The sequence below is a fragment of the Empidonax traillii genome, unplaced genomic scaffold (genome assembly GCF_003031625.1).
Source record: "Empidonax traillii isolate 1590-97213 ecotype Southwest subspecies unplaced genomic scaffold, ASM303162v1 scaffold583:size513456, whole genome shotgun sequence".
NCBI lineage: Eukaryota > Metazoa > Chordata > Aves > Passeriformes > Tyrannidae > Empidonax > Empidonax traillii.
Window position 1 is genome coordinate 298,816 of NW_020955776.1, and position 19,702 is coordinate 318,517.

A 19,702-nucleotide genomic window follows, 5' to 3' on the forward strand; every position below is an offset into this window, starting at 1 on the left:
AACCCATTGCATCTTCTCCAATCCTGTTCTTCTTTGGACTATTGGGAATTAATTGTCAATTAATTCACTGTGAAGGTTTGGGGGTGGGATGTTCTGCAGTTTCCTGGTGTGTTGGCTGGGGCCTGTGAGCAGCTTGAAAGCTGAATTCCATTCTTTGTTATTGAAATTCGCCAGGAAGGTCATTTCCTCATGCATGTAACCCAAGAAAGTGTGCAGAATTGTTTTCCACCTTTGCCTGGGATAGAAATGCCAACTGAGTGTAATCCTGTGGGGTTGGGTTTTTTTCATGATACACCTTCAGTTTCTAAAAACTGCTTCTCTTTTCGTTTAAAGCCTTTGGTTATTCCTTGTGGCTTTTTGCAGTAGAATAGGAGCAGAATGTGAAGAAATGGAATGTTTTTCTGAACTTAGCACCTGGATAAATTCACTGAGCTTGACTTTTTTTTACTAAATGGCACCTACATCAATGACTCCTTGAGGCATTTTGATTCCTTCTCAAATTTACTAAAGACAAGTAAGTGTTTCGGCTCTAGTGAAGGCTCCCAGGAAAAGGAGATCCCTGAGGCCTCCTGCTCCTGGATGGGATGAGCAGGTAGATGATGGCTGGGGCCTCAGATGCTGGGAAGCACTGGAGGCAGTGGGTAGCTGCTCCCTGCTGCTGGCCTTGTCCCTTACCTAATAAAAAAGCGAAAGGCCCCCTCAAAGTGCCGGGAGTACACAGAGAGCACTCTGCTTGCCTTAAGCAGGGGAAAGGCACAAGGGAAAGGCACAAGGGAAAGGCAGCTGGATGAGGAGCAGCTGAGGTCACTTGGTCTGTTCACAGCCTGGAGGAGACTGAAGGGAGACCTCATTGCAGTTACAACTTCCATGTGAGGGTAAGAGGAGGGGCAGGCACTGACCCGAGGGAATGGCCAGAAGTTGTGTCAGGGGAGGTTCAGGTTGGATATTAGAAAAATGTTCTTCACCCGGAGGGTGGTTGGGCACTGGAACAGGCTCCCCAGGCAAGTGGTCACGGCACCAAGGCTGACAGAGCTCAAGAAACTTTAGGATGTTACTCTCAGGCACATGGTGCGACCTGTTCAGGACTTGGTGATCCTCGTAAGTGCCTTCCAGCCCAGGATATTCTGTGTGATTCTGTGATCTTTATGAATGTTATGGAAGCAACTAAGAATATAAGGAATTTAAAAAAGCAAAACCAGGATCATATTTGTGTACTCTAAAGGAAGAGAAGAGCTTCGGCGTGGCACGGGAGGAAAACTACTTGGAGAATGCGGGCATCGATCCCGCTACCTCTCGCATGCTAAGCGAGCGCTCTACCATTTGAGCTAATTCCCCACCCTGTCCCAGCCTCCTCCCGGCGCGCACATATTCTCTTCTCGCGAGACACCGTGCGCCGCTGGCAGCTGCCGTTCGCACTTGGGTCTCGCATTGCGCCTGCGCAGGAGCGCGTCGGCCAGGGCTCGGCGGCGGCGCGCGGCGGGCCGGGCTGGGCGCTGTGCGCGCGCTGGGGCAGGAGGATGCGCCGCGCGGTGAGACCCGGAGCGGGAATGGGAGTGGGAATGGGAGTGGGAATGGGAATGAGAATGGGATGGTGGCGGGGCGGCGCGCTTGGAGGGGCTGCAGAGGGCTGTGTGCTAGGGGCGCGGTACAGGGCTGTGCCCGGGGCGGTTGTGGAACGGGAGGCAGGATGCACAGGGCTGTGCGCCGGGAGGGTCCGAGCGCGGGGCTGCGCTCCCGGCAGGGACTGTGCCGGGGGGCCAGGGGGGTCCTCTGAACCGCGATGGGTCTGCACTGAGGTCAAAACAGAATGAAAACAACAAACAAAAAGAAGCCCCGCAAGATACCGAGCCCCCTGAGCTGATGGAGCTGCGCGGGAGCGGCCCGGATGGCCTCGGTTACTGCTCGGGGAGGCTTCGCCTTCCCCGCAGCCAGGCACGGTCCTTGCGGGCACTGAGCCCACACCCCGCACCGCTGTTCCCTGCCGGAGCTCTGGGGGTTCGTCCTGGGAGCCGAGTGGGTAGCCAGGGGAGCCCCCAAAATACCTGCTGCCGGGGATGCAGCTGGCAGCGATGGTGGGACGTGCGGGTTGGTCCCTCCGGGTGTCTGGGGCAGCTGGAGGTGCGGCAGCTCAAGTGCCTGAGGAGCCAACCTGATTCTGGCAGCTAGTTCCCCCCGCCTTGCCGTGCGATGCCTTCTCTGAAAACAACACCCAAAAAAGTGATATCTGGCACCGGGATGAATCGTGAGGTCTTTTCCCTCAAGAAATCATTCTGTATTCTCTTGTGCTCTTGCTGACAGAGTTAAAGGCAAGATCTCCTCCCTGGACAAGGAGGGAGTTGCTTGCTCTGGAGCAGGGGTTTTTTGGGCGCCTGTCGAAATGGCAGGTGAGGGCATGTGCTGGCGCCTTCTGGGGAGCTGTATTGATGAGATGGGATTTTGGTGCCCTGGTTTTGGTGGGAAAAGGGGATGCTCTCAATCAGGGTGTGCATAGCAAAGCAAGTGAGAGCACTGGGACTTTTCTCTGCCACCGCCATACTGAGGAAGATGAGGCTATTGATGGGCTTGCCACTTTAATTTAAAGCTGTGTTCAGTAGCAGTGATATCCAGGACTTAGTTAAAAACTTGTCATTCTAGTTAATTGCTTGCCTTGTGCTTGGTCACTTTCCTCCCCTCTGATGTTCTTGAACAAGAAAATGCAAAACCAGCCAGCATTGATAGCCAATGCAAAATTCTTTCTGAAGGGATTACCAAATAACCTTGTTGTATAACCTCGGTGGTAGCTGCTTAACACCTTGTGTTTGGAAAGCAGCAAAGTCCTGGGCTGAGCTGGCAGGGCTTCAGGCACTGATGCCTGTCACCAAGTTATTGCAATTCGCTGAGCAGCAGGGAATTTGGCGAGAGCAATGAGACCTGCTGTGGCTTTTGCTCTATCGAATTCCTGGGTCCTTTACAGCGTTTGCCTTTCTGCAGTACTTTTGTACTTCTACCATAGCTGTGTCCAAGTCATCGTTCTGTTAGATTCAAAACCATTCTCTGCTCAATATTACACCCTTCCTGTGGGATTTGCCTTAGTTCTGCCTCTGATATACAAGTTACTTTTTTTTTCTGGATGCATTTGCTGAATGAGCCTCTTCCAGACTGTGAATTTCTGATTAAATATTCCTACATATCAGCAGCTTTAAAATTGAAATAGATATAAAACAGTTATTTCTTTTCCTTGACAGGTTCTGGTCTATGAATGGGCTCTGCTTCATGCAGAGTTTGCTTAATAGCTCTTCTGAATTATATTTTACTGAACTACTTGGAATTTTAAATTTTCTCCTCTTTTGTTCTTTTCAACATACTGATATATGTTACATCTTACTTTAAAGGGCCCATGAAGTGTGACCTCAGCCCATCGGAAACTGTCCTGCCTTTCATTTATCGTTTTCATGGTTGTGAGCTTCCTTCTTGTTTTTCTTTTTTTTTTTTTTTTTTTTTTCAGCAGAGAGAAGATTGGCCAACAAACATGTTCTGAAAGACATGTTTATCTTTTGAAAAAACCCCAAGAGCGACCAAACGAGCAGGCAGCCGCACCCATCCAGCAGCATGATTTCTTATCTGGGAGCTTGACTCATAATTCCGATGGCTCCTTACCTTTATAGTTTTTTTTTGAAAAGAAAGTAGTTTTCATAGCTAGGCTATTCCACTGGGTGCCAGGCTGAAGAATATTGCATTTGTGTAATTTTTTTTTTCTGATGTCCTCCTGTCTCTTTTACATGACCCTGAGCTTCAGGACCCTGTAATTTTACCATTAGGCTTCTCCTTTTTTTTCCTTTTTTTTTTTCCTTTTTTTTCCTGATATGCAGAAAATAGGGAGATGATTGAGAGTAACTTCTGCTGGCGAATCTCACCTTGGTTGTAAGCCATAGTGTTTCACCAGCTCGGCTTTGCAAAACGTGAAGTTGACTCTGGAGCTGGAAAATATGTTTCAGGCTGTGTTTTGCATAGATGCTCTCAGATGTGAGGTTTCACCGCCTGGGTGTTACATGTGTTTTTCCTGTCACGGGGCAGTCTGTCTCTCTGAATTGTTATGTTGCTGAGAGTAAGTGGCAGAGCAAATGCAGGGGTAGGGGGGAAAAAGGGGACTGCCTTCAACCTTGCTTGGTCAACCCCAGCCACAGTCCTCCCTCATTTGCACCTTATGTGGTTTAATAACAAGGTTGTATGGCAGCTTTTCTTGCAGCAAAACCTCTTTTTTTTCCTTTTTAGGATTAAAATTGCACCAAAGAGCGTGTGTTAAGATGGACTTTGAAACTCAAAGCTTGTCAGTCCTTCACAGTCACGCTGGGGTAATTCCAATGCTTTCCTCTCCTGCCTTTTAATTGCAGGAGAGAGGACTTCAACTCCCCCATTTCAAGCTATTGTAAGGGCATGTCCATACTCTGCAAGTCAGTTTTCTCCTTGGTTTTCCATTTCTGTCTTCCTCTTGCTTTTGTAATGCTGTGCTCCTGGGTCTCCATATCTGAGGCAAACATTGTTCAAGTTTTGGTGAATCTCTGTTTTGTCCTTGTGCTCCCTCCATGCCAAGATTAGAGAAGTCCCTTTGCAGGTGACTGGGAAAAGTCCACCTAAAGAAGCCTACAGCTGCTCTGTGCAAAGAACAGCCCCCAGAGGTGCTAAGAGCTATCAGTGGAGCTTTATGATAGGGCTGATTGCTTCATCCCCTTTGGCTTTCAGCAGCCCGTGATGCTCCCAGTTGTCCATTTTGTTGGGTGCTGCAGGCATGCTTTAAGTGTCCAGTTCATGCCGTGCTGCAGATTGCTCAGCATGGCAGTGCAGTAGCTGCTGTGCAATGGAAGGCAGTTTTCTAGAAAGTGCAGGGTAACCTCCCGTGCTGAGGTTAGCAGTCTTGGCTGGTTTGCTACGATATGCCTCCCCAATTTAAGTAGCAGTGGTTATTTCTGAAACAAGTGTTCAGACTGGAGTGCTTGCTCTGATTTTTGAGGTGGATGGGTGCTTTCTGTAGATGTGTGTTTGCTTTGACACCCTCAGTGTGAGGTATTTGTAGAAGGACTGCTGTAGACTGGCCTCCCCGAGTGCCAGCCACGCTTGCCGGCTCTGCATCCTGCTGGGTTGCTCCTGCGCGTGCCATCCCCCTTTGCACTGCAGAAGAGCTAAATCGGGGTTAGAAGAAAGCTGGCAAGAAGCCTGGATGTTCCTAGAAAGATATTGATTGCCCTGGACAGTTCGGGGTTGTTTCTTTTGTTTCCCTGGCTCTTGTCACGGGGTCGGGCTCGTTAGGGCGGCAGCTCACTGGAGGATGGAGAAACAGTGCCGGCTTTTTGGGCTGAGGCTGGAGTGGAGCCATCCCAGCCCGCTTCTCTCAAGTGTTAAGTCTGAAGCAGCCTGCCTGGTAATTCCATTAATGGGAGCCTAGTGCCAGGGAGATAAATGTAATTCCAGGGTAAAGCTGACGCTCAGGCTCAAATGGAGAGGATTTGCTGGTTCTCCCAGGTGCGCTGCTGTGAGTAATGTACTCCAGTATTACCCACAGACGGTGTTTAAAGTCTAGATGTTAGTGTAAAGATTGGGAAGTGATAAAAAAATTTGCTGCTAAATCTGCATGTGAAGAAATCCTTAGCTCTGGAGCCTAGCAGAGGCAATGGGTTTCACCAGGAATAAAAGTTCCCTGCTTAACTCCTGACGTGCTGCATGGCACCAAGCTTAGGAGCCAGCTGACCCAGGAGACAGCTTCCATGGGCTATAGCCAGAACAAGCTTCCTGTATATAAGCAATGCAGAGCAGAAATTATATACCCTGTGTGTGTCACATCAGAAAGCTTGCAAGCTCCTCAGAGCTAGCCACCACAATTGCAAGTAGTACAAGCTCCTCCACAGTTTTGGACGTGGTCCATGCTTGAATTCAGAGGTTACGGTCCTGGCCACCTGTTTTCTCAGTTTAATTTCTTTTTGATTTCCAGACCACATCTTCCTGTTTATAGTTGTATAATACCCTTGTGCACAATCATCAAATCTTGTGTTGAAAAGGAATGGTTAATTGGGATATTTTTAGCTCTCCTTGTGTCTTGGAACCTGGAAATCAAACACAGGAGCCAGCACCATTCAGCTCTGTGTAGAGGAGCTTCCTGTGCTGAAGGCAGCTGCCAAGCAGTTGTGTCCAGCAGGGTGGGAGCTCACAGCACCAATGAGCCCCAGTGCTCTGGTACCCCAAAATTCTAGTGAACAAGATACTTACCTCCATCTTTTGGAGCTCAGTACGGGATTTTCCTTGTGGGAGACTATTTGTCATAAGTCCAAAGTGGAGGGGGAAAAAAGGTCTGTGAAGAGGAAGCAGGTGCTAGGAATGCTCAGCTCCTCATGTACCCCCATCACTTCAGCTTTCCTCAAATATCTCTCAGTACAAATTTGATCTCCTTAGGACTTGGGTCCCTGCTGGCATCCTAACAGCAGAATTAAAGCCAGCTTGCTCAGAAGGCTTGTTTGTTGGTGGATTCAGCAGCTTGCCAGTGCCTTCTCTGCTGTAAGAGAGCTGTCTGTTGAGCGAAGTGAGGCGCACACTTTGCTGGTGACCTTGCAGCAGCTGGGACAGCCTTCCTAAGTCCCCAACCTGCTCGTGCATCTCTTAACTTCTCTTTGCAGAAGCTGTGCACATGTGCCTGCCTTTTTCATGCACATGCTTTGGACAAGTTCACTCACTAGAAATCAGCAGGATCAAGATCAGCTTGTCCTGAGTTTTTAAATCTCCTGCCTCCCCTTGCCTTCAGTTTTGTTCCCTAATCAGTGAGGGTCATGAGTGCGAGAGCCACATCTGCTGCTCACCGCCACAGTGGCAGGATGTTAGTGGGGCTGCACATATCAGTCTGAGCTAGTGCAGTAGCTTTTTTCTTTTCAAGTTTCTCCTGTTTGCATTGTAGCTGACTACTCAAGTTTTAGTTTAGTAGCATAGTTTTCTCATCACAAGTTAAAACTTTTTAGTGTCTCCTTTCCTGCTTTTACAGCTCTTACCTCTGATTTGGGTTTGAGTGGAGGAAAGTTGCACTGGTAGTGAATTGCATGTCTTGTCAAATGTTTCAAAGCAGCGTAGATGAAGGAGCAGGTGTGAAAATGACCTGCATATTTAGAAATTCAGTTTCTTTAAAAATTTTGTTTCTGTGGTGCCTTGTTCTTGCAGTATCTCTCTTCCCTCCCCTTCAGTTCCATGAGTCAAAACTGATCATGAGAGCATGGGGGGACTTAACGGGGATGATGTAATGTGTTCATTTCCTCTGGTGATAATAAAGTGGGTCAGAAGTGTTGTCTGTGCTATTATTTGTGCTTACAATGCTAGTCAGATAAAGTTACTGAAATTACTTCAAAGCTTTTACTATTTTCATAGCTCACTTACTTGCTGCATGAGTTTCACAGGGACACCTGTGTCTGACCTGCAAGGTATTGATTTGTTTGATGGCTCTTGAGGTTTGGGTGCATGGTTGAGTTACGCCGTTGCTTCTTTGGTACCGCAGTTTAGGTGGCCTGGCATTGAATTTGTTCTTTACTGAAGTATTTCTGGGCCACAGCTGCATCCCCATCAGATTTGCTACAGAGCTGATCAGGCTGATGGGGGGTGGGCTGAGCTACAGGGAATGGGCACTCATCACATGGCTCCCTAGGAGAAGGAGCTGGTAGGACCATCCTTTTGGGCTTATGGAGATGTTCTAGATGTCCAGAGGTTGAGCAAACAGAGCCTGATAACATTGTCCTTCTGCCTGCCTTGATCTTATGTTGTAAATCCCACAGCAGACTCGGCAGGTCATGAATTGAGGATGCTGAACAGTGGTTGAGATACCTTGAACAGCATCGTGTTTGGTGAGCAGTGTTGCCTCAGTGCTGGACTCTTAATAAGACACCTGTTGAAAAGCTACAAGCAACTGAACTTGGTGTTAAAAATTCTTGTTGTGGCATCAGGGAGTCAGCTCCTGCATCCTCTCTTAGTTTTTGAGGCTGGAGTTGAGTGTCTGTTCAACTTTGAGGTGTTTGAGGGGTGACCTGATGGTTGTGCTTTGATACCCTTGTGTGGTGAAGAGGTCTGGCTGAAGTCTGTTCAGTGTCTCCCATACGAGAGAAAAATGCCATGAAATACAGCAGGTGGAATTTGAAGTTGAATTGGGAGTGGGAAAGGGGACGTGTAACAGAGCTGAGAAAACCAATAAGCATCACAAGACCTTAACCATTGAAGGGGCTGAACTTGTTTATAGCTGATGTGTTTAAAATGTGATTAGTCACCTCTTAAAGTAGGGTGCCGTAATCCGGTTTCCGTGGAAAAAATTGCACCATACGTCTGTCAAGACAAGGGGTGGACTCTTCTTGGCAAATGTGTGTGTGTGTGTGCTTTCAGGCTCCGTCTGTAAATCCCTTCAGTTATTCTAGCTTTTTGCAGACTTGTGAGAACTCGTGGAGTTTTCTTTCCTGCAGCGTTGCCCTCATCATGCTTTTAATATCCAAAGGTCTGGATGGAAGTTATCGTTGTCATGCCCTCTTCTGCGCCAGCACTCAGTCTGATGGCAGACAGAGGCTCCGTGGCAGCCAGAGCTTTTCTCTTCAGTGTAGACTGGAGGTAACAGGAGGGAGACGGATTGGGAATACCTGTCCCCCTCTTTGGCACTGGTGGACTGTTGTCAGCTTTCTATATGTCTAAGGAAACAATTTTTGTCTGGATTTTACAGAGATCTCTTCCCTTACTGCTTTGCTGCCTTGGGCATGGATGCTGGCTGGATCTTCACTGACCTCTTCCTATGGCATATCCAAGCAGTCAAGTCCTGGTCACCTCCTGCAGGGTGCTTGATCTGGCATGGGGTCAGCTAGATGGACAGAGAGGTCCATACCCAGAGAGGCTGGGCAGGAGGGGTGATTGCCCCTCCAGCCCTTGGCTAGGAAATGTGTTCCTGGTTTGTGGCTCAGGCGATGCTGCTAGTCCATGTTCTCTGACTGCTGGAAGTAGCAGACTGAAATGAAAAGATTGGATTAGCCAGTATCCTGCTTGAACTGAGAGAGAATGAATTTAGCTGTTCTTGGTTTATTTCAAGAAATTGTTTTAAGAAATGAGCCAAGAAGCTGTGCACCAGAGGCTGCTCCCGCTGCAGATGCCTGCTTGCAAAGTTGTGTTGCAGAGCGGTTCCTTCTGGTACTGTGAAGCCGGTGGTGAAAGCAGAACTACGGCACGGGCCGGGAGACCTGTGTGGAGGTGCAGCCGAAGGGCTTGCTTGATTGCTTTGGCACCTCGTCTTTAGTTAGAACCAGGTGTGGGCATTGCTTCCATCTGTTACCTTGTGTCTCGTCTGAGTGCAGTGAGCTGCTTTTGCCTGCCAGTCGAGGAGCCGTGCTCTGCCCTAAGTCTCTGCAACCGGGAGGTTGCATGCACACAATTGGAAGGTCCCCAGTATGAGCATTTGGACTTGTGATGTGATGACTCTTGTGTCCTGGCTAGCATCAGCTCTGTGGTTACACCTAGCTGCAGCTGACTTCTAAAACTCTGCTCGGTAAAAGTTGGCCTTAATTGATCTGTTGTGGTTGGTTTGTTTTCAAAACTGAGAGAAGATGAATTTCTGCAGACATGAAAGCTTGAGCTTTGTAAAAAATTATTTTCTTAAGTATGCTTTGGGATATTTTGGGGATGTGCACATGCTTTGCATGGTAACAGTTATCAGGAAAACTGGGAATGGAGCAGCTGGAGATGCGTAGCTGGTGAATTGATTTTAATACCACGGAAACTCATTTTGAATAGCTTTGTGCTTTTTCTGGTGGCGGAAAAGAGAGCTTTGTTAAGTGGAGGAGCAGTTCTGGGTATTTCTGTGAAAGGTGTTTAGAGGAGGTTTGAATGTGAGTTTTTGAACTGTGCTTGTCTGTTCGTGTCGAGAGCAGGCGGAGTTGGTGGTTTCGGTGGGAGCATGCAGCAGCGATCGAAGGTAAGGCTTGCCTGGGGGCCCTGGGGCAGCTTTGTCAGGAGCCTGTGTGACTAATGCTGTGTAACTCAGAAAAACAAGAGAGGATTAGCTCTGCGTCCTTCACCTCCTTCAGCAGCTAGTGGTGGGGAACGTCGTGAGACTGCTGCTGGGATGTTTGGATGGTACCTCTGAGCAAGCTGATGGAGCAGCTCCCCCCCACTCAGCACAGCCTTGTGGCAAATACTTTTGAGGTGGGGGTCGTGCGTCTTGCTGGTTTTGGAGAAAAGGTGACTGGCTGGGATGTGAAGGCTGGTGCTGACAGCCTGCTGATACCTCTGGGTCTGCTGCAACCCCTCCATCACACCTGTGCCAGGGGAGAAGCAAGGATGGAGGTGGAGGGGGCTCAGGCTACCCAGTGCTGAGGACAAGCCGGCCTGTGGGGACCATACTGGGCTGTGCCATGCTCCTCCCTCTGCACTCCTCGTGGTGTTGAAGGAGGTCACATCTCAGGATGTAGGGCTGATTTAGAGTTTGAGCCTGTGCTTCTGTTTTTCCATCCTTATTTTCCAGGATTTCTCTGAAAGGAATTGGAAAATCCCTTCTATGGGCTGCCGTGACAGTCTTGGAAATACCCAGATGGATTTGAACTTTGGTGCTGCAAAGGGCTTTGCGTATTTATTTTCAGCTTCCTGCTGTCTGCTTTGCTTAAGAGCTTTTGCTAGATCCTTTGCATATGTTTGTCCTTGCTCCTCTTCTGGAAACCATTTGAGAACATGCTTCAGCTATGACAAAACACACATCCCCCCAAAAATATCCCCAAATCTCTTGGAGGAATTTCGTTTTACCAGCATTACGTGGTAAGCTGTGAGGCTTACATAGCTGTGGTGTGTTGCTGTTTGGGTGCATCGATCTAGTATGGAGACCTCACACAGCAATTCACCAGGCTGTTGTGGATGGATCTTTAGAAAAGTGAGTGCCTGAGTGGGTTCAGCAGTGAATGGAATAGTTAAACTGATTTTAAGTGACTTACTCTGTGCAAGACAAAGATATGATGAGTTGAAGCCTCATCTAGGTTTCCAGATGTACCACTGTGCCGTCTTTCTGAGGTCATGCTTCCCATCAGCTTTAGCTGATCTCAGGCTGTTCTCCTGCCAGAAATTCTTCCCCTTTATTTTCTTCTTTCTGGGATGGCTTCCAGTTGGATCAAGCAAATGATGGTTGCTACCACGAGCGTAGAGATGACTGGGATGTGTAGAAGGGGAGGATGGAAAAGTCAGGACTGCCTGTTTTGGCAGAGAAGGGTAAGGCACAGATGAGCATGTGGGAGTGGGTGTGGCTTGCTGAAGGGCAGCCATGTAGTCCCTAGTAGAGCATGTCCTGCTCCTACCCCAGTTTCCTTCCCTGTAAAAGTGTGGTGAGGATTAAAAAGTGTGTTAATACTTCTTTTAGGCTACAATGTTAGTAGAGGCCTTTGAGGGGTACTGCTATCTGATGGCTTCATGTACATGCTCAAAGTGTTTGACTTCCCTGTTAACCCAGGGGAGGTTTCCCTCTGGGAGGACTTTGAGCACAGCTTTAAAAGAAAACTTTCTGCTGAACATATCAAGGAGAATATTAGATTCAATACAGGGGAAAAGTTTTCTATGATGGGGCTGGTGATGCACTGGAACAGGCTGCCCCCAGAAGTTGTGGATGCACTGTCTTTGGAAGTGTTCAAGGAGAAGTTGGATGGGTCTTTGAGCAACCTGGTCTAGTGGAAGGTGTCCCTGCTCACAACAGGAGGTTGGATTAGATAGTATTTAAAAGTTCCCTTCCAACACAAGTCACTCTGTGTTTCTCTGCTTAAATACACTGCAGACCAGGGCCTGATGTGTTAGTGCCTCTCTGGGAGGGACAAATTCCGCTCTCCTGTTCTCCTCCAGCCATAAGGCTGGGGGTAAGTTTATCCTCTTGCCTGACCTGTTAAAAACCTTTATCTGACCCATATCAGGCTGAAAAGCCATTGTGCTAGGTGCTAACTGCAAGCATGTTATCAGCTTGACAATAACTGGTGTCTGGGGAGCTGGCATGGCTGTGACAGCGCTCACTTCGTGCTATAGCCGTGTCTGAGGAGTTCATTCTACGTGCTTGTGTCAAAGGGAGTTGTGCATCTTCCTCCTAAAAGCAGTGCAGAACTCAGCCTTGATGTTGGTTGGGGGGGGGAGGGGGGAGGGACATGGCTTTTAGTTTGACCTTGAAATTGCTGATGTTGGAAGATCATCACAGGAGGGGGGCAGAAATTAGCATAAGCCTCCTAGAGAGAACTTAAATATTCTCAAAGCTGGCAGGAAACACTACATCCCCCTATTTAGGCTTCAGAGAGGGGTTTCTTTTATGATGAGTGTATCTGCTTGTGACTGGGGCATTAGCAAAGCTGCACAATCAGGCTTGGGGTCTGGCAGGTCCTCCAAGGATGCCTGCCTGCTCTTTTGGCCATTGTCACCCTTCTGGTTTTACTGCTTATGGTGTGGGGGACTTGTGGTCACTCCTGCTATGCAGAACCCTCCTATTTCCCTGCTCCATCATTTTTCTTGCACCCTTCACTCCTGATCTGGAGATGCTTCCTTCTCCCTGTCACCTGGTAGTCACCTGGTACTGCTCAGTCCTCTGCCCCCCTTGCTTCATAACTTGTTTATAAACTCTGGTGAATCGTTTTTTGCTGCATTAAATGAAATAAAATGTTACTGCCAAGAGGCACTGAGTCATCATGTCTTGGCCAAGGACAGAGAAGGGTCGCTGAGGTGGTGACGCTGAGAAACACGTATTTTGGTGGACAAGTTGGAGCTGCAGGAAGGTAGCAGAAGAGCTTTGCTGTCATGAATATGTCATCCATGCTCTACATTGCATGGAGCCTGGTCATGTCTCAAGGAGGAGCAGCCCTGGGATGAGTGATGCTGCTGGGCACTGTGAGAAGGGAGTTTGGGAACAGAGGGAGAGGCTGGGCAGTCGGATTCCCTGGCACTCCAGTATATCTGTCCGCTACGAGACAAAATGCTTTGTCTGAGAGCTGCAGTTGCTTTGGGAAGGCAATCCAGGCCACCTCCATATGGGTTTAATTAAATCCAGCAGCACTTAGGGAAGATACAGGCATCTCTTTCTGACTTACTCAACAGTACTGGGAGGCGAGGAGTTTTGAACTTTGCCAGTGATGTTTCTGCAATATTGTCTTAATAGTAGAAAACACGTTGAAAAATTTGTTAGAGGAAAAAGGAGCCAGAGGAGGAAGGGAGAAAAGGTTGTCTGCATGGCAGCCATGCTGATCTTCTTTATATGCTGAGTCCTGGGGCAAAGCATGGGTCAATGCCAGTGCAGATGAAGTCCTCAAAAGCTAAAGCAGCCCCCTTTAGATTTAAGCTATGTGAAACTAAGGGATGAATTTCTTTGCTGGGGGAGGAAAGTTGTCTTTCCATACTTTTATACATAAGCTGCCACTGAAGATTATTGGACGGGTTGGATTTGTCATGTCATTTCTGTCTTTGTAGAAATGCTGAACAGTATTCATTTACTGGCTGCAAAAGAACAACAGAAGACCCTCCTGGGGTCTTCTCCGTAACAGGAATAAGTAACTTTTGCGTTTTGGCTAGAGTGGTAATGTAAAGCATCAGGAAGAGCGATTATAAATGGTGATGGAAACTTCGTGATTGAGGCTGGAGTCCAAGGTCTGTGCTGTGGTCTTGTGGCCTTCTGCATTGTTTTCATCCTCAGAAATGCCTTCATCCCTTCCATAATGGGAAAGGAGAAGGGGAAAAATGAGGGAGGGGGCACTGCAAATGAATTGCAGTTTTTCTCAGTTCTTTAAATACCAGCTGGCAGTGACTGAGGTCTCTGAGTCACCCGCAGAGACTAGGGAAAGCAGGCAAGTCTCTTTTTCTCAGTCCAAGGTAAACTGATGTGCTGCATGAGTAAGTTTTCTCACAGTTCATAATGAAGTCCAGTTGGCAGGAAATACATGAGACGTTGTCAGGCTGATTCTGTACCTTCCTCTTGCTGTTTTGGTGCTTTGACTAAGAGAAGTTGTCTGTCTGTGGTTTTTTACCTCCCTCAGATTATAAATCCTCTCTATGTTACAGCGTGTTTGAGGATGGTTGCTCATCCACCATGTCCCTTGCTATCCCTGCACTGTTGCATGAACAGAATGGGAAAAGTAAAATTGTATTAGATGAGGTGACCTTTGCTTCAGTTATATCATCAGAAAAACATCTCCTTACAGATGCTTAGAGTTGTTTCCAGTAAAACATTCCTGATACCTCTTTTTTGGCATGCAGCAGACACTTCACATGCCCAGGGTGAGGTGTTTTTGCAGCCCTCAGAGGCAACTTCTGTCACAGCTTTTGCTCAGTGCTCCTAGATGTCTTGTCTGTGACTAAGGTACAAAAGCTTTATATAGCAATCAGTGGGAGATATAAAATCGTTTCTATTATGAAGCCATAATGATGAATCAATAATAATGATGATGATGAAAAAATGGAAGCAACCTGGCTCTGACATCACGTGGGATTTTCTTCCTCTGCAAACTAGAAGAAATCGCACAAATGCGATCAGCAGCAGCATCTCAGGGATGTTAACTTCAGTGTATTGGCTGTTGAGGAGACTTTACTGGATGAACAGCCTTGGTTTGGGACTCATCATCTTACTTTTTACATTGGCTTCCTTTTGTGATTTTGGAGAAGTCCTCCGACAGCCTCATGCCACGTACCTCCACTGTGGTGCCAGGGCTAGAGAGGAATGTGTTCAGGGCAGGGATCTAACACCCTTCCAGTTCTCACGAGATTGCTTTGGCATCCTTCCCTTTCCCCAGCCAGCTCTTACCAGTGTCACTAATTACTATTTTCTCTAATGCTTACAGGATTTGCCAGTTCCTTTATGCCAATGGGAATCGTGTCCTGTCTCCTTGTCGGTGCTTTAAGAGAAGCCGATGCTCTGAACAGGTATGTTTGCCATGCTCCTGGCGAGGGGAAGAGGGTTTATATGAGTCCAAGAGTGAAAGGTGTGCAGGGTTTGCCTTATGGGTGTGGAGTGGACACTGTGGAGGAGACTGCTCCACAGTGAGTAGTTATTTTTTCCATCCAGATGCGTTGTCAAAACACCCAGGCAGAAGACAAGGTTTGCATTTAGCCTTGCTGACAGCCCTCTGAGGGGAGCACTGGAAAACACAGCGTCGCTGCAGAGCAGCTCCTGGGAGGCCATGCTCCTCGCTAACACAGGCATAACCTTTTCCTTCCAGGAGCACCAGCTGGGGAATCCCGGCTGAGCTTGAGACTGCGCAGGCGGCTGCTGCGCCCTCCTGCCTTGCTGGCCTTTGGTAGCTCCCCCGTGGTGTGTGTGTCTGCTTGCATCCCGGGCAGGAGTGGGAGGGAGCTGTGTTCGTGTTAGTATCCAACCACGAACAAATCTGCTGTTGTTTTCTTAATGTATGGTGAGAGCAGCCTCTAGCAGCTTATTCCTCCCTGGATAATTACTGCTCTGCTCTGCCACGGATTGCTAGCAGGAGCAGTGGAGTAGTGCCTGTGTTGCTCTGCCCCGTGCGTCCTTTTGCCGGAGTTATTTGATTTGTTATTGCTTTAAGGCATTAGTGCTCAACTGAAAAATCTAATCTGCAGTCTTAGAATGCCAGACAGTTGCAAAGTGGATTGCCTGAGTTGGATATGGTCCCTGAGATACCAAACATACTTTCAGTAATGCCCCTTGCTGTGCTACCGGCAGGTCCGCTTGCACCTCTATTTCATTTCCTACATTACTTTTAGGAGAGGAAAATATAGGACTGGGTTGCAATCTACTTTTTTATTAAATGGAATTACGTTCACGGCTGACCAGTGGTGCATGTGCAACCACTGGGATTGGAGTGAAATATTTCGCCATTTGTGGTCACTCGGGGAGGTCTGAAAAGCAGTTAGATGGATACTGCTGTGGGAGCGTCGGTGGACAAGGAAGGATTGGCCTGGCATGCTAAGCTCGAGCCTTCAGCTTGCCGTCAGAGCTTACAGAACGAAAGAAGCTCCTTCTGTGAATGTCCATCCCTGATGGATCTCATCTCAAAATGGCATTACCTTGTGTTTAGCTTGCCTGAATGGCCCATTTGACTGTATAAGGACATAGCCATAACTTGCTGCATAAAGCTTTCTTGATCCCTAAAAAAGTGAAATGGATTCATTATGGAAAGTGACCTTTCCTGAAAACCTGGTTCATCCGGGACTGTCTGGGCGGTGCCGCAGACATGCTGGAGGAGTAGGAGTCAGGGCGGAGTTGTTTCCACCTAATTCTTCTGTAATTCTCGGGGTTTATCACACCATGTAAGCAGACGTGTCTTCCACTTTGGAACATAAAGCAGAGCTGGTTAGTAGGGCACTGCCTGTGCTTCCCATGCTAGCCTTCTCCATGTGATTTCCTTTCCTTGAATTAATTTTCTAATGTAAAAGGCCTCTTTTTAGAGGGAGAACCATAATAAGAATGGGAACAGCAAAGGCAGGAGTGCCTCCGTTTGCTAGCAAGATGTTGCCAGGTGCGTGTGAGTCGGAGGGAGCCAGCACTGAGTCAGTACCCCAGGCTCCTGATGACTCAGGTGGCAAAAGCCCAGGTTCTCTTCTCATGCCTGAATTGCAGCAAATTTCCTGTAACAAGGTTTTGCCTCTTGTAGTGACCATATAGGGAGTGCAGTGCCATCCTCTTCCTCCCATGAGAGTTATGAGCAGCTTGGTTCACTGGCACTCAAGTGATGGTGGTGGCACTTCTCTTCCTGCCAAAACAGATGGAAAATTGATTTATCCTAGCACCCTCAATCCTACCTCTCCTTTTTTCTTTGGATTTTTTTTGTTAAGATGGGACAACTCACAGGAGTTGCAGCTGTCTGTTGAGCTTGATGAGATTCTTATGCAAATATGGAGGCTATGTTCTCCTGGCAGATCTGCTTGCATATATTATCCACTACTTCATCGTATGGAGAAGGGATCTATTTTCTGAAACGTGGTTTATTTTTAGTCAAGACTTTCCCTGTCTAACTGGCAGCAGTTCAGCATTTGCAGTGCAATTTGCAGAAGAAGCAATTTTGCCAAATACTCGAACTGGGGGAAGGGAGAGGAAGTGTCATATTAGCTAGTGAAAAAGCTAAATGCTGACTTGAAAAATACCTTAAGACACTGTTGTGAGAGCATAAGGGTTGGGTAATGCAGATTGAGAACAGCATTGCATTTGCTGCAGTGGATAATTCATTCTGGCTTGCTCTTATTTTTCATTGTGATGGCTACCACAAAGGTTAACCAACAGTGGATGGGAACTGTTCTTCAGGGGCAGGTGGTTGATGTAGCCAACCTTTTGGCCTGACCCTGAGCAATGAATTAGCAAAGTCACCTTAACTGCACCCGTGGAAAGTGTGTTGCATCCATGCAGTGTGTGGCACTGTCCTGTTGCACATGCATTTGGTGCCACTGGAGGCTCACTGAGGGTTGAGCTCTTTGATGGTATGGGAATCATCATTCCCATGTTTGAGTACCCTTTTCAGATACCCTGGAATAAATAGGGTGGCACATGGGATGTCCTGGGGCAGTGTGGCAGCTGTCTCCTCCTCTCTTACCCAGCTGCTGCTCCAGGGACAAACTCTCTTCATACGCCTCATTGCTTTCACCCAACTGCTCCTAACCATTCTGGGTCTTGCACTGACTTCTCACATGACAGCTACCCTTCAGAGGTAGAGATATTTTCTTCTTATTCCTGTATCTCCCCTGATGTTTCCATCACTCTTTTTTACAGAAGCATCTTTATTACCATTAGCTGTTAGTGCTGCAAGGACCAGACATCTGAGACTGACACCAGAGAGCGGATGACTGTGTTCAAAGCCTTTTGTACTTACTCCTCTGAAAAAATGAGAGTTTATTCCACATGTGGGCATGTAAATATTTGTTTGCTGCTGCAGGTTAACTCCTGCACTTTGCTTTATATTTCTTCTTCTTCCCCCCTCCCATAGCAGACAATTGCACAAGAGCTTTGTCATGGTTCCACTAAGAAAACAAAGAGAAATTGTTCCATTTTAATTTTCTTCTGAATGTTTGGAAACCAGAAGAAAGAGGGCAAGTAGCACTAGGAATTTAGGTGTATTCTGCATTTGGTCCAAGCGGGTATATGTTGCCTGCAGGTAATGGAGCTGTATCTTTCTGAAAGAATTGGCGGTGAAACAGAATTTTAAGTACTGTCTCAGTCATTGGGATAGAAGCACCATGAGAATCAAGGTAGGAGCACCCATCAACTGGCTAGAACAGTAATCTTCCCAAGGGAATTAATCTAATTTAACCTGATAAAAGAATTTATGCAGTGGGAGAAGTCTCTGCCATTTCCTGATAACCTTCCTGAGAAGACTAGGAAAAAAAATAAGTGCCAAAACGACACTCTCCTCTCCAAGGGGGAGGGGGCATATGTTTTCCAAAGACTTGTTAGTATCTCCTGTTGAAAAAACAACTGTGTCTGCTGGCAAATCAGGATTGTTGTAGCTATTCAAATTTCCCTAGTTCCTGGGAACTTTCTAGTTACAAAGCTATTTGCAAATCCAGTGTACATGTGGAATGCAGAAGATCTCGTGTCTCCCAGTGTTGCTGCAGTGCTTGACCCCACAGTTGCCATACATCTGATGGCCTGTGGATATAGACACTTAATAAGTTTGAAGCTTTTCCTTAGGGAAAGTTTGTGGGTGGTTGGTTTTTGTGGGATTTTTTTCCTTTTTTTTTTTTCCTCACATTGCTAATTATTTCAGGGATACTCCTATCTTATTTGTGCTTTCTTCCCACATGTAGTTCTTTTCCTGTCTGTCTCTTGCCCTCAGAGACTGGAAGAACACTGATATGTTAGGAGAGCCAGTCTCTGCTTTAAATGGCCTTAAGCATGTAAATATTCAGCTCAATTTCCTTTTACAGTGGCTTGCTACAAAATGAGAAGGAATGTCAGGGCATCCCTGGGTCAGCCTTTCTTTTGACCCTCAGATGAAAGCAAGGAGGGTTTCACTCCAGCAGCCGAGTGCTTGAAGGAGGAAGTGTCTACCTCGAACTTTGAGTATTCTGGTAGGAAAACATTTTTTCTATCGGTGAATTTTTGCTGGTGTTGTTGAACTATGCTTAAACTATGTGGGCTTATATTGTAATCTGCTGGTAAAGATACTGTGAGAATATCTATCTGGGTTGGACCAAAGGTATATGTAAACTGCTGATTTCCAAATGAATAACCTGTCTCCAGTGGTGTTAGAGGAGCTGCTCTGGAAGGAGCTGGATGGAGGCTGAGCAGCCTAATTTAGCATTCTATCTGCTCTAGTTTGACACTGTGCCTTGCAAATGTGCTGGGTTTTTGAGCAGGCTGAGAGCTGTGCTTGGCTGGCAGCCTCAGCCGCAGGTACTCAGGCAGGTGAGGAGTCTGCGGCTGAAGCTTGAAACCCAGATCTGCATGTGAGGTTGCAGCAGTGGAAATTCTGGCAGTCTGTGGGTTACATGCAGCAGAGAACAGAGCTGACTTCTGAAAGGGTCACATGGCGGTTTTTGAACTCTGTTTGGTGCAGGTGAGCAGTTGCAGCAGGAAGGTCTGACCCGTGGGCATTCTGCAGTTGATGCTTACCCAGTGAAGTGTGACAGTGCCAATGTCAGCATCTCTCAGTGTGGTTTCATACAGGGAGGTTTTCTCATGCAGCCCTTGTGGAGGGTCAGTGTTTGGTGGCTGTCTGAATTGCTACTTATCCCTGGGGGTGGTTCTGTTCTGCTTTATTCTGTAATT

General features: G+C 47.4%; 1 protein-coding gene and 1 non-coding gene across 3 annotated transcripts in view; one reads left to right on the forward strand and one right to left on the reverse strand.

Annotated features, from left to right (window-relative positions):
• Positions 1–1,262: 1,262 nt before the first annotated feature.
• TRNAA-AGC lies at positions 1,263–1,335 on the reverse strand. Its single transcript has one exon. It is a non-coding gene; the product is annotated as a tRNA-Ala (tRNA).
• A 138-nt stretch (positions 1,336–1,473) lies between these two features.
• LOC114064816 (USP6 N-terminal-like protein) overlaps positions 1,474–19,702 on the forward strand; it is a 78,371-nt gene continuing 60,142 nt past the window's right edge. Inside the window, exons 1-3 of one of the 2 annotated variants that reach the window (XM_027898187.1) lie at positions 1,474–1,529; positions 14,808–14,889; positions 18,859–19,002. The gene's annotated coding sequence lies outside the window, so the exon portion shown is untranslated. The remainder of the gene's footprint in view (positions 1,530–14,807; positions 14,890–18,858; positions 19,003–19,702) is intronic. The other variant, XM_027898189.1, reaches the window with a different exon arrangement.